We start from the raw sequence: 14,892 nt of genomic DNA on the forward strand, positions 1-14,892 counted from the left end.
TCTTATTCATAAGGTGTAGAGTAAAATGAAGGTGATGTTACAAATTAACAGCATCAAGGGGGTCACGCCACTATTTAAAAATTTGCACTAAAAAGAAGTGAGTAAAATTCAGGAGAATGGGGTTTAAGGTAAATATGGTTCAAAATGGGTTTCACAGTTTTTTAAGGGAAAAGTACTCAGACCCTTTGAATATTTCTCCTCATAATATTGAGTCCTGACAAGCCATTATTTTAATTTTCTGCAACTCTCCCATGCAATTGCAAGAATTGAGAATAAAGAGGTTCTAAATATATGACATGAATGATTAGTAAAGTATTTAATAGAAGCGAATAAAAGAAAGGCTACATACAAGATTTATGGTATATTGATGTAGGCAAAAGGGTTCTACATGGTAGTATGGTAGTATTTTTCATAATGCACCGCATCATTGGCAGCAGACATGCCACTGAAGTCAATTCCTGGATGCACACCTAAGAGTAGGGATGAACAGATGCCAGGAGAAGTCCAATGTTGTTGTGCTGCCGCAGGGAACTTCCATTGTAGCATCCCCTCCGTAGAGCATTTATAGTTCACAAAGCCTGAGGACATGTTACAGTATATAGCCCCCTCAGCCAGGTTATTTTATTGGAGGGTGGGGTTTGTTGGGGCATGGTTAGTGGGGTGGGGGCAGGGGGCCCACAATTTCTGAACAGCTCATGCTACCCTTAATCTACCCCTGCACAGCACCTCACTGACAGCAGCTTCCTGTGTACCCCTCAGAGCTACAGTATAATCAGGTTCCCTTTCTCAAGGCTGTGCTGTCCTGCTCTATAGTGAATCTGTCCCAAAAAATGGCTGTAAAAAAGCTAAAATAAGAAATTGTGTGGTTGTGGCCGAATTCTGTCAACTGCAATTCATGTTTAAGACAGCTGAACCTGTTAGATAGTTGTTAGGTCTAGAAGATACATGGTACCTTTCATATATGCTTTTATTCTCTGGTACAATGTGTCAAAGAGATTTTTCCAAGCTCTTGAAAGGCTTTAAGCTAGAATGTCTCTTTGCTCCCCCTCCCATTACTGTCTTCCCTTAATTAACATCAGCTGAAAAAAGATCTAGCGATCACCCGAGCAGCCCCCCCCCCCCACTGCTCCTCGTGCCCCCTCCCCCCTTGCGCTGCTGACAGGTATTATAGCGCCAGCAGCTGGGAACAAGGAGAAAGCAAGCGCTGACAGCGCTCGTTTGCTCCTCTGCATCGCCCTGTGTAATAGGGGCTTTAGACTGTGTACCACACACCACATTGGCCTATCCTACACATAAGCTTAGGCCTTTACAGAAGCTTCCCCACCAATTGGAGCTTAGCCCCATCCACCAGTATTTATCACCCTGTATGTGCAGATAAGGAGAATTCTAGTCTAGAGGAGAAGAGAGAGAAGATCTAGCTAGTCGGTGTGTTACTACAAGTTACTATGCAGTGCTAAAGCTAAAGGTGTGGTAACTACCCAACAGGGAAAACCTTGTCTACATCAGGGGTGACATTTTTCACACTAGTCAGAATGTTCCAGAAAGAATTAGGATTCATTTGCAGTGGAGCAAAATGCGACTAAGCCAAAGTACTTCATTGATCTTCGCTCGGCCATCTCAGGAACCTTGAGTGACTAGCTTTGCCCAGTTGTGCAGTCCCGGGGCTCATGCTACTAGACCTGGCACTCCACAATCTCTTTTGCCAGAAGGCGGTATCTTTCCAAACCGTGAGTACGAGTTCTTCTATCAAGATTTATCTAGGCGCCTTGACAGAGTACTATACTTCTTAGTCAAGACCCCTTGGTAGGCCCAACCTTGTTTACAAGTCAAGTCATGTCAAGAACAACTAAATTCTTAGCCTAACTCACAAATTAAAGTACATAGATCTGCCTTACACTTATAGATACCTCAAGTACCCAGTCTAATTTGTCTGTGTTGTCCATCAGGAAAAGGGACTATTGTTCACTGTACCTATTTTTAAATCTTCTTGCCAAAAACTATATTTTTGTTTGTTTGCACTGAAGATTCACTCAGTAAATTGTTCAACGTAGTTAAGTACTAGACTCTGTGTTTACTTCGTGCCTGCACCTGTACTTGTTCTAACCTTACAAAGCCCAGTGTTAGTATACCCTGGGATGGGCATACCACTCCTGGCCACAGTGACAAGTGCTTAGATGGTACCTCAACACCTAGCCCACTACTAATTCCAACACCTAGCAAACCCAGGTTACTGCACCGCTTTGTGTGGCATGCACGAACAGGGTCAAATTTTATTTTCTTGTTGTGAAACCCATCCCAAGATTGCAAGTGAAGAGTGCCTTTATTGTGTTAACTGTGCTCTACTCATTGCCTTGTGAATAATAAAACAGATTGCCCCTTTGGGTAGATGTTTTAGTGTGTCAGCACAGCCTGCCATTTTCTGCTGTGCCACACCAAGGGGTTAACCAAGTTGCCTGCACAGTGTGGGAAAAGTATAAAGAACTACCTCCCAGCAGGAGAAACTGCCTCAATGCTGGCAGCAGGTGGAACCTAGAGTGTGCCTTGTGTTTCCAGAGGGATCCAGGAAGCTTGTACACACATCCGGAGACCTTGCAGGAGGTGAACATCTTGTCGGAGACCGCTCCCATAGACTTACACTAAATTATTTCTCTCAATCACTTCACATGCTTGCAAGGTGGCGACGAGGGAGCAGCATGTGGTGGCGGCTATGGCCAAAGCACTCCAGCAAATTTTCCAGGTACTGTCCTGCTGCACCCGAGCTACAGACAGTCTGTACTTTAGGACCGGACCCTTCTTCTGCACGTTCAGCGCCACCAATACATCCTCTGGCAGTAAGGGACCTTCCCCAGGTGGACACGCCACCAGTATCTCTGCGTTCCGGAGTGAGTAGGTTCAGTGCTGCTCTGAACGCCATCTTGGAAACAGAAGGGAAATATAATTTCACCTACTCTGGCAAGGAAGAAGCTGCTACATCAACAGAGTCAGATCCCTTACCGGTGAAGGCTGGACATCGGTATTTGGGTGCTCGACCCCTGGCCTCACCTCTCCTACCACAGTGACTCTTTGGAGATGAGCCAGAAGTCCTGCAGTGGTTGGAAGAGCTACCTCCACTCACTATCAAGGAGACAACCCTTTCCCGACATCAGGTGGTGGTCAAGGGTCAAAAAAGAGACTTTCCCCATGAGGCAACCACCACTGAGATTGAGCATGAGTACATCCGTCGATGGGAGAGGCCCAAGCCAGATAAAACCTCTCTTGAGAGACTCAGAGCATCAGTCATCAAATTTGACAAAGACAGAGGACTCTCACTCAGGTGAACAAATCTGTGTCAATAAATGTGCTGTAAAGAGGACAAATCTCCTTGAAAACAAACATAATCTGCAGGAAGGGGAGATCATAGAGTATACTCCATTTTGGAAAGGAAGGTAAAAGTGGGCCTCTGCAGTGTCCAGACTGAAGCATCCTGTGCAGGAGCCCTTTAAGCCAACTATGTCCACAAATTGGGATGAGACCTGGGAGGAATATCACCAGCTTCAAGCTGCTGAAAAACGACTGGTGAGTGCTCCTGATCCTCCTAAATGTCCAGCTACTGCAGCGCCGCCGAGGACGGCTTCTTTTTAATGGGGGAGTATGCAGTGTCCCTGCGCTGATGTGACCTTACTGTTCTAACGTACCTGTCGTCAGCTATTTCTGCATGTATTTTTATGCTCTAGACTGAAGGTTGCACTCCCCACTTTCTGCCACTAGGTATTGACATTTACTGACATAGCTATAGGAGTACAGGGCCCCTTTGGTGGTATATAGTCTGTGGTAAACTAGTTTGGGCCAGCTTTATTTTTAGATTCTTGAGATAGAGTGGGTTCCAGAGCTACTCCTGCTCTTGTATATTCCAGGGCCGGGCCTAGACGCCAGGACCCTTGTTTGGGACTCTATGAATTGTCTTAATTGCCCCAGCAACCAATCAGATTCCACCTTTCTTTTTCAAAAGACTCTGTGAGGAATGAAAAGTGGAATCTGATTGGTTGCTAGGGGCAACTAAGAAAATTCTACTTTATACCAGTTTGATAAATCTCCCCCTAAATTTCTTCTAAAAAGTGTTATCTTCCCAGCCATGTCGTGCTAGTGCCAAAGTTGGTAAGGCTATGGTAAAGGGGACAACCCTGTCTAAGCTGAGCGGCTACTTCTCTTCTTCAGAAACAGTGCACAATGTCTGCAGTAGGTACTACATAAGTACTGCACAAGGTCTGCAGGAGGTACTGCAGAAGCACTGCAAAGGTCTGCTGGTGGTACTACAACAGTAAACCTATTGCCTCTCCCTCAAAGTGGTTAGAGCCCCCACAGCTGAAAACCTTTGGGTCCAGACAGGGCCCCACTACCCTGAGCCAGCCGTAGGCCCACTACTGCCCTCAAGTTAAGATTAAAACAAGCCTTAACCTAACGTAACCTAACAAGCTTAAGTACCCAGCCACTTCCTTACAGCTATATACCCCAAGCTTAAGCATTCTGAGTTATGGCCCTATTCCATGGGCCGTATAGAGGAGCAAACGAGCGCTCTCAGTGCTTGTTTGCTCGTCGTTCCCCGCAATTCAGCGCGGCTGCAGCGAGCGGGTGAGTGTGGGAGGGGCGGCGGGGAGTTGCGGGGGGGCTGCCCGAGTGATCGTTGGTCGTCCGGGCAGCCCATAGGATACAGCAGCGTCTGCTGCCGATGCTCCTATTCAACGGAGCGACGGCAGAAGATCGTTGCTGTATCAGTCGCTTGTTTTTCAACATGTTGAAAAACAAGCGACTGCAACGATCAGCCGACATGAACGATGTCAGCTGATCTTTGCTTTCTATTCCACGAGAATACTCTTAGACATTTAGAGGATATTTTAATCAAAACAAAACGATTTTCGTCCGTAGCGGCCGATATCGACCAAATACGGCTGAAAATCGTTCCGTGGAATAGGGCCTTTATCCACTAGGAGACTGACTATTTCTGCTATTTATGCACCTTACTGCTGACTACTGTATTTTTGTGTATTGCATTAAAGAGTCATTCAGTAAATTGTCCCACCTGATTAAGGTTTACTCAACCCTCACCTTTGCATCTGTTCTACCTTTACAAAGCCAGTGTTGGTATTCCCAGGGGTAGGCATACCAATCCTGGCCCCTATGACAAGGGCCTAGTCGGTACACTAGGCACCATGACAAGTGCCTAGTCGGTTTTAGCCCACTGCTAAAACAACATCTAGCAACCTCAGGTTACTGCATATACAGCTCTGTTTCCATGTGGTCTGTTTGAGAACTAGGAAAATATTTCTCACCTCTTAAGACAACAAAATGACAATGACGAATATAGAAGAATAAAGCAATCCTTACTGTACTGTTCTACATATGATTCCTTGTGGTTGTGAATGTTTATATGCACATTCTGTGGGTGTCGTATGTTCTTAATGATCCTATGTAGCTCTGAATGTTTATATGCACATTCTGTGGGTGTCCTATGTTCTTACCGATCCTAAATGGTTCTGAATGTTTATATGCACTTTCTGGGTGTGTCCTATGTCCTTACCGATCCTACATATTTCTGAATGCTTATATGCACATTCTGTGGGTGTCCTATGTCCTTCGCTAAGTTGACATGTTCCAAGAACTGGTCAATTAGAAGTGTGATGTAACCAGGAATACTAAGGAAAACACAGCAGTCAGCAGTAAACATCCATGGATAAAACAATTTAATTGAGAATAGACAGTAACTTGAGATACAGTATACACCATATTCAAAAGTGTCACTTTTTTCCGACTCCCGGTATGACATTGCTTTTCCCAACTGATTTATCAATGTGGCACAATTCTGGCGTACTGGTAAATTGGAAGCAATATTGGAATCCATTAATAACTTAGACATTTAGAGGATATTTTAATCAAAACGAAAACCTACAATGTCACCATTTGAAGAGCAAAATAAAAGAAGGAGGGGGTGCCTTCTGCCATATATTAACCCCCTTTATGTCAGTCATATGTCTATATATGTTCCTAATGGTGATGCCCCATGCAGGAGGAATGTATACTTCCCTGTCATACAGGGGAATATTTATCTCTGTCCTGTCGGTTCGGCAATCTCTATGAGACTCTATGAGAATGCCGATAATACAGATCAATGCTATGCAATTTATAAATTTTCAAAATAATAAAAAAAATCTGCTAGTGCGTTTTTAAAGGGACTCTGTCACCTCCAACCCACCCTCCTCAAAACCCTGAACTAAAGTAATCTGTAAGTAGGATAAAGGATGCTGATTTCAAATCTGTAATTTGTACTTTCTACTCTTTTGCATTTCCAATCTGTAAGCCTACAAACTGGGCATGTGGATGCATAGAGAGGACTACTTAGCTCCAGAACATAATGGAGAGAACTATTTAGACTCCTATATTTGTGGCTTAGCAAAGGAATGGAAGAACATAGAAAGATAAAAATTGCAGATATAGTATCAGCGTTGTATACTCTATGATTGTATATTCTACTAATAACTTAAGTTTAGTGGGTGTTTTGGAGGTGACAGAGTCCCTTTAAACAAGCTATTACCACTGTGTATCATCCATTTAACCATTGCCATACATGTTGCCATAACTTTAACTTTTCCTTAAAGGATAAGTCTGGCAAAAAAGTTTATTAAAATATTGTATTGCCCCCCCCCCCCCAAAGACTATACAAATCACCAATATACACTTATTACAGGGAATGCTTTTAAAGTTCTTTTTTTTTCCTGCACTTACTACTGCATCAAGGCTTCACTTCCTGGATAAAATGGAGATGTCACGACCCGACTCCCAGAGCTGTGCGGGCTGTGGCTGCTGAAGAGGATGATGGCAGAGGCATGCTCAGCGTCCCTCCAGTGCCCTGTGTCCCTCAGTGTCCCCCTGCCATCATCCTCTTCAGCAGCCACAGCCCTCATAGCTCTGGGAGTCGGGTCGTAACATCACCATTTTATCCAAGAAGTGAAGCCTTGATGCAGTAGTGCGTGCAGGGAAAAAGCACTTTATAAGCATTTCCCGTAATAAGTGTATATTTGAGATTTGTACAACTTTTGGGTGCAATATAATACTTTAATAAAAATTTTCTTTACTTCTCCTTTAAAACAGCTCAAAAGTACTTAGATAGGTTCATAGGTGAGCTAACAGTGTTATGAAGACCTTTTTGGGCTCTTACACATTCTAAGACATGAGTATTATGGACATTAATGAGGTTCAGTATCAGACAAAACTAATTTGAACTAAAGTTTGAAGTTTGGCCGACTGGCTGAACTGGCCTATTAAACATGCTTGCTCATCTCTAGTCACTGCACTTTCAACAAACATTGCCAAACACACATATTATACATGGTATGTTACTAAAGAAAAAATGCTTCTTCCTCTGCTTATTAGGCTCCTTTCTTCCTCCTCATTCCCTTCTATAATCATAATCCACTTCTAAAAACTGCTAAATTGCTCATTGAGGGACCAGGTAACATGCAATGCAATTTTACATTTTTAATTTATAACTATTTAGTAATTCAGATAACATCCACTAGATGTCATAGTCTTTTAAGATGAGCTACCTTAGGCGGAAACATTCCTACTAGAAAATAAGTGTATTGTATTTCTGTATTTCCTGCAGATGTGGCTGGTAAATTTACAATAACAATGTAAACTTGCCTTGGATACACATACTGTATAGTGTAGTTTTCCTAAGATAAAACAAAAAGAAATAATTTAAAGGCAGACAAGATGGATTATTATTATTATTATTATTATTATTATTATTATTTACATATTGATAGAGCACCCTTAATTCCAGAGCGCTATACAAGAGAGAGAGAGGGGGTAACAAACGGAAACAATACAGGATGAAAAACACATTACATGAAGTCAAATGGCAGACTGATACATGGGAGAAGAGCACCCGGCCCGCGAGGGCTTACATCAGGTGGACTTCTGTCAACAAACGCTTTTGTAGGATACTATGTGATTTCCATTGTAATTTTTGTTTGTCATACTTTGTGCTATAGATCATAGTACAACATTTTTACAGAATCTGTTTAAGACTTAAAGGGGTTGTCCAAGATTGTATTAAAAAAAAGGGGAAACAAATCAGTTTTTGTAAATAATGAGCATGTTGGTTATTCTATACTATATGTGGTATCTCACTATTAGTGTCCTATGCACCTGTCACAAAGTTCTCGCTTCAGGTTAAGTGGTGATGAGGTATTCTAAAGTTTCACCACTACGTGTCAGTGTTTTTATATTAATATGTATTTCTATGCACACCGGGACTCTGTCATCTTCTATACGCATCGGCACCTATACACACAGCACCGTACACCTTGGGTCATTTTTCCCCTTTCTGTGGGGGAGGTACTGAGAGTCCGGGTGGGTCAGTTGCCACTCAGGACTGCGGTGACAAGAGCCCAAGGGACCCACAACAACCCGGCAGGTTACCGACCATTTGGGGAACACAGCCAGCCACATAAACAAGCAGGTATCAACATTACTCCTATGTGCTGGACAAGCACTGGCATCACAACATTAACACCACCGTCTGAGCTGACACAGGCCTGCTGACAGGACATTGCAACAGATTATAATATGGGCGGTCTTCCAGAACATCCATATTATAATCTGTTCCAATGTTGTAACTTCTAGGCTGCAGGCATTTTCAGACCTGCAGCCTAGAACACGCTTTCTATACTGGGACGCAATGCCGTCTTTTGCTTAACAGAAGACGGCATTGCCTTCCGACACAGGCAGCGTGGTGACATCATCATACACTCCCTGTGCCAGGAGTATTCAAGGTCTGAAAGTGTTGGATACATCCTGCAGCTGAAAGAGCCACACCATGGGAGCCCCTTGTTGGGGTAGGGGGCTGGCTACTGTATAAGACACTACATGGAGAGAAGGGGTGCACATCCCATCTATGGCTGATACTAATGCCGCTAGGCCTATTTTAAAAATCAACACCAGGGTGTCTGTATATAATTTGATCAAACCATAATAGCCCCGTGTACCACATGCAGGTCCCCTGGTTCACACGGGTCCCTACGCTAACTCCACACTGTGTCGGTCAGTGACCGCCAACCCCAAAGCAAAGCGTGCACATGCAGGAAAAGGAGGGCATGGAATGGCCCTGCAACGCCACAGGACCCAATGTCACAGGACCAAACTCAAAATACCCCACCAGAACCCAGCCAGCACCACCGGCAGGGAAGGCTGCCCCCAAACAACCCAATTATGAATATGGTATTACACTTACCACTGCTGCTCACACAGATTGGGGAAGACATAGGGTACTGACATGTGAGCACAGGCATATCCTGCTACAGGCATATCCTACTGTATAAGACACTACTGTGGGGGGCTGGCTACTGTATGGGACACTATTACCATGTGAGGCACTATTTTTGGGATTTACCATATCATTTATCGTAGTGGAAATTGCTGGGTGTCTCAGCTGGTCCCATAAATGCATTAGGCTATGGTCACACAACAATTTAATTAACAACGGATGCTCTTATTAGTGAAAAGAACGTCTATAGGTTATGAAATTAATATGTTTGCATTGATTTCAATGCAACAACGGCCATAATGTATACATGCAGTATACACTATGTCCATTGTTGAATTGCGGCTGTTGAAAATAATGAGCATGTTTGTTTTATACGGCTGCAATTCAGCTAACAGTGGCAGCAGAAAATAGTTGTGCACACAATGTAAAGTATGGCTGTTGGCCGTACTTTACATTGTGTTCAATGCTTAATTGGATTGCAGGCACACCCAAAGGTGCCTGCAATCCATATAGGAAAAAGGTAATGTTTCTGCAACTGATATGGCAGTGTCAGTCACAGGAACATGTAATACAGCGGCTGTAGTTTGCTGCTGAATACAGCAGCTGTAGTGAACGTAGCCTAAAGGTGTTGTCCAAGTCTAGAAAAACGCATCTGTTTTCTTCAAGAAACAGTACTACACCTGTCCTCTGGTTGTGGTTTTGCAGCTCTATTCCATTAAAGTGAATGGAGCTGAGTTCTAATACACATAACATGAGGACAGATGAATAACACTTTTAACTGGTTATACATATGGTGCCCAGGAAGAACAAGGAAGTTTTGCTTTCTGAGTCATTTCTGGGAATCCCTTGCTGCATGTGGGTGCCATTTTCCTACAGCAAAATGCCAGGTGGAAGCCCTGACATGAGAGGCAACAGATGTGGCTGCAGGATGTCCTGCACATCACATATCACTTATAGGGTGGGTTCAGACATAACAGAATCCGCTGTTTTGATAGGATTATATACTTGTAGTCGAATTTTCATTGCGCTGTAAGTATGTAGACGCCGCCCCCCCCCCCCCCTTAACCACACTGATTGGCAGGGGCTGGAGCGCAGACCAGGTAATGTATGCACCAGGTGCCGTGGGTTAAGGGGGATTCCACTACGAGTATGTAACCCTATTTAAACTAACAGTAGGGGAAGCACGACAGATTTCACTACAAGCTCGCAGCGTGAAATCCGTTGTGATTTTGTTATGTGTGAAGATGAATCTGATTTTGTCACTAAATACTCCCAACATCTCTAAGGGTCCTTTTAGATGGGCGGATTTCTTAGTGAGATCGGCAGCTTGTTTGCGGTGGCTTTATACTGCGCGAGAAATTGAGCCGATGGGCTGCATGATTGATCCTTGTATCGCTCATGCAGCCCTGGAAACTGACAGCACAGATCTGTATATAGGATATGTACAGTATATATCTGTGCTGTCAGTTTCCAGATCACAAGCAGCAGTGTATACATATTGTATCAGCCATGCCATAGCTCCCAACTGTCCCGGAACGGAACCAAGTGTCCCGCATTATATGTGGCCCCACCGAAAAAACAATAAACCTGTCCGCCGGTCCCAGCAGCTCCTCTCCAGGCAGAGCGCGCACTCCCGTCATCCTCTGGGGAGGGTAGCGGGGTATACAGACACTGACTATGCCGGAAGTAAATCATGATAGAGGCTGCAGGTCACTTCCGGCACAGTCAGTGTCTGTATACCCCGCTGCCGGCCCGGGAGGATGACGGGAGTGCGCGCTCTGCCGGGAGAGGAGCTGCTGGGACCGGCGGACAGGTGAGTTACTGGTTTATTGTTTTTCAGGTCGGGCCACACAAATGGGGGGATTGGCAACTATGTGGGGCGCTATATGGGGGATTGGCTACTATATGGGGGGATTGGCTACTATGTGGGCACTATATGGGGGATTGGCTACTATGTGGGCACTATATGAAGGATTGGATAATATGTGGGGCACTATATGGGGGCATTGGCTACTATGTGGGGCACTATATGGGGGCATTGGCTACTATATGGGGCACTATATGGGGCACTGGCTACTATGTGGGGCACTATATGGGGGCATTGGCTACTATGTGGGGCACTATATGGGGGCATTGGCTACTATGTGGGCACTATATGGGGGATTGGCTACTATGTGGGGCACTATATGGGGGATTGGCTACTATGTGGGGCACTATATGGGGGGATTGGCTACTATATAGGGCATTTTGGGGGGATTGGATACTGTATAGGGCACTATTGAGTCAGCAGCATGTGGTGACTGTAGGGGAGTGGCTATGGAGGGTTGCTATGGGGGCGTGGCTATGCAGGGTCGCTATGGGGGCATGGCTATGGAGGGTCGCTATGGGGGCGTGGCTATGGGGACCGCGGCGCACATGTCCCTCTTTGCACTTTGCAAAAGTTAGGAGGTATGGCCATGCTGCTTGTGATCCTGTTCTCTGTCTCTCCGGTTCTATGGCCACCAGCTGTATCTTCAAGCCCTGCCTACCCTGGCTATCAATTATTCCGGAGGAGGCGGTGGCCTGAGGTTACAGCAGTGTCTGGAGGGCCGGAGAATCCAATGCAGATGCATGGCACGGTACTGTGGTAAGAACAGGATAAAGAGCAGACAATTTTTGAAATGAGAATCTTGCTTCTCTCTGTCCAGTGAGGAGCCCCTGCTCAAAGATTGTCACCTGGGCAAAATGTCATAATGTGCATTATAGAGGCATGCCTAGCAGTCAACAATTTCTCACCAAGAGGTACACTATCCAAAAGAAGGCTCTGAGAGGCTGTTTATAGGGCAGTAGGGAGACCACATTTATGCCCCCTTGTGACAAAATCAATTATCTAATCATTTACATCTGCCTGAGACATAACTGCATGCCTAGGTAATCTGCAATACAACATTTCTCCCTGGTTGCATAATTTTTGTCAATAGTTGTACTTAGTGGATACACAGCCTCATACTCCATCCTGCAGGATCAACTTCTAGCCTGGGTTTGAAAAAAAAAAAATAATAAAAACTGCCAGAAAACTGCCACAACTAGCTGTGTGGGAACTTAGACCAAGCAGCATGTGTGACTCCGACCTAGTGGAGGAAGAGAAATGTGTAACTAAGAGCGCTGTTTTTCTGATCAGGAATTTTAAGTTGGTTGTGTGATGCACACTCCTCAAAAAAACAGCACCTTAAAGGGGGATATGGCGTATACTATACTGCAAAAGCCAGCAGCTTACAGGATAAATCGATGATGTTATATTAGATAATATATCAGCTGTGCCCCAGTCTACATTCAGACATAGCATTTAAAGTGCGTTTAATTAGCGTTAATTGTTGCTATTTTTTCACAAATTCGCAATTTTGTGGTAAAATAGGGATTTTGATGGAACTGCAGCAAAAATGTCAAAATTTTATGGCAATTTGCCGCAAAATAATGCTAATTAAACACGCATTAAATGCTATGTATGAACATAACCATAGACCTGTAAAATGGGATTTTAATTAAAGTGTAATTGTTATTTAACTTTCACTTTGCAGAAATCAGTAGTACAAGCGATTCCAAGAAACTCTGTATTAGGTTTCATAGGCAAAAGAGTTTCCTTCTGTACTCACAAGTCTGTTTTCCAGCCTCCTCCCCACCCTCAGTTCTTATCTGTTGCAATAACTGTGTCCATTATGGTCTATGGGGGGGGGGGGAGTCTAGGGGAGTGATAAGGCAGGGAGAGGAGAGAAACAGCTCCTGTATAGTCTGACCTGTCAATCCAGCATTTTATGTGCTCAGACAGTCTACAAAGGGCAGGGTTGATTCTTTCCTCTTCATGCTCACTCACCCCCCTCAACCTCACCCCCTTTCATAAATTAGGGCGGTTTCAGACTACAGAATTCTCGCGGATAAATTCAGCGGAATTCCATCGCCTGTACACACTCACAGCCGCGCGCCTTTCCGCCGGCTCCTTGACATGACAATTCTTTGGGCGGAATGCGAAATCAGCCGACCCATAGAATGGTTTCTATGGAGCCGGCGGAAAGGCGCGTGGCCATGAGCGTGTACAGGCGACGGAATTCCGCTGAATTTATCCGCGAGAATTCTGTAGTCTAAACCCGCCAGAAGGAGGCTTTTTGCCTAATAAAACCTATTACATAGTTTCTTAAAATCGCTTGTACTATTGATTTCTGCCAAATGTTAAAAATCTGCCAAAAAAGTTAAAATCACCTCCTTTCCCATTTTATATATAAAACATATAAAAATAAATAAATGTATTATATACAGTAGCATCCGATCTATTAAAATAAAACAATATTATTCCTGCACCGTGAACGGCGTAAACAAAAAACTGTAAAAAAACCCCACCAGGATTGATGATTTTTTATTACATTACATTTACATAAAAAATGATGATTACGTCCTGTCTACACATACAGTATGTTACTAATAAAAACTAGAGATCATGGCACAAAAAAGTATACGCCATACAGCCTCATAGGTGAAAAAAAAGTAGTATAGAGGTCACAGTAGGGCCATTCTAATCATACTTATTTGCAAAAGAAAGTTTTACTGTTAAAAAAAAAGTAAAACATTAGACATATAAATTGCATTTAGCTGTATTCAGACTGACCTATAAATAATGTGATCATGATGGTTTTACTGTAAAGTGCATTACGTAAACAGTGACCCCTCCCCCCCCCCAAAAAAAAAAAAAATTTGCAGAATTGTATTTTTTCCCCAATTTGATATTAAATGATATTTAAGAGGTTTTGTCAATAATTTTAAAAGGTTCCATTACAAAGTATACCTGTTCATGAAAAAAACAAGCCCTGACATGGCTCTGTAGATGGAAAAATAAAAGAGTTATAGCTCTTAGAAGGTAAAAACCAAAACGCAAAACTGAAAATTAGCGCTGTCTTTAAAGTACAACTCCCGCAAAAAAATTTTTGCCCGAAGCAGGAAGTGGTGAAGAGCTGAAGACGGTGGTCGGCGCGTGGCGGGGTCCAAGGACAGACAAATTTCAGATCGCTACAGGCTCCTTAGTAATGATAAGTATAAAACTTAGCTTAGGGGGGCTATTGTTTTTTCTCCCACCAGAGTTGTCCTTTAAGGTCATTTGGGGCTTTGTCCTTAGGGGTTAAGTGACCTTATCGTATTGCCACAGGGGGGCTTATTATGCTTGTGTCATTTATTATTGAAAAAGCAGAAAGTGACTTTTTACAAAAATGAAATACAAGGATGTTTCCTGCCTCAGGATCAGGCAAGATGATGGGTGAGACCTTTGTAAACAAGGTGAGCATTCATGTGATACCTGGTTATATAATCTACACCTGTTCCAGTAATAGACTGCACCCATCTGCCTTCCGGCATAAGAAAAGTCAGATAATCAGTATTCAAAAGATCAAGTTTGAATATTGAAATTCTATCCAAACTCATAGGATGCATGTCAGCATATATTTACTATTCATAGTCTGCATGGAAATATCAGCCCTGGGAAATAAAAGACTCACCGTCTCCACAACATTTTGTTTCCCCACACTCCTGCAGTTTATGCTGTAAGCTTGTGATTAATTGAAAAACTTAAA

This window comes from Dendropsophus ebraccatus, chromosome 8 (assembly GCF_027789765.1).
Source record: "Dendropsophus ebraccatus isolate aDenEbr1 chromosome 8, aDenEbr1.pat, whole genome shotgun sequence".
Classification (NCBI taxonomy): Eukaryota; Metazoa; Chordata; class Amphibia; order Anura; family Hylidae; genus Dendropsophus; species Dendropsophus ebraccatus.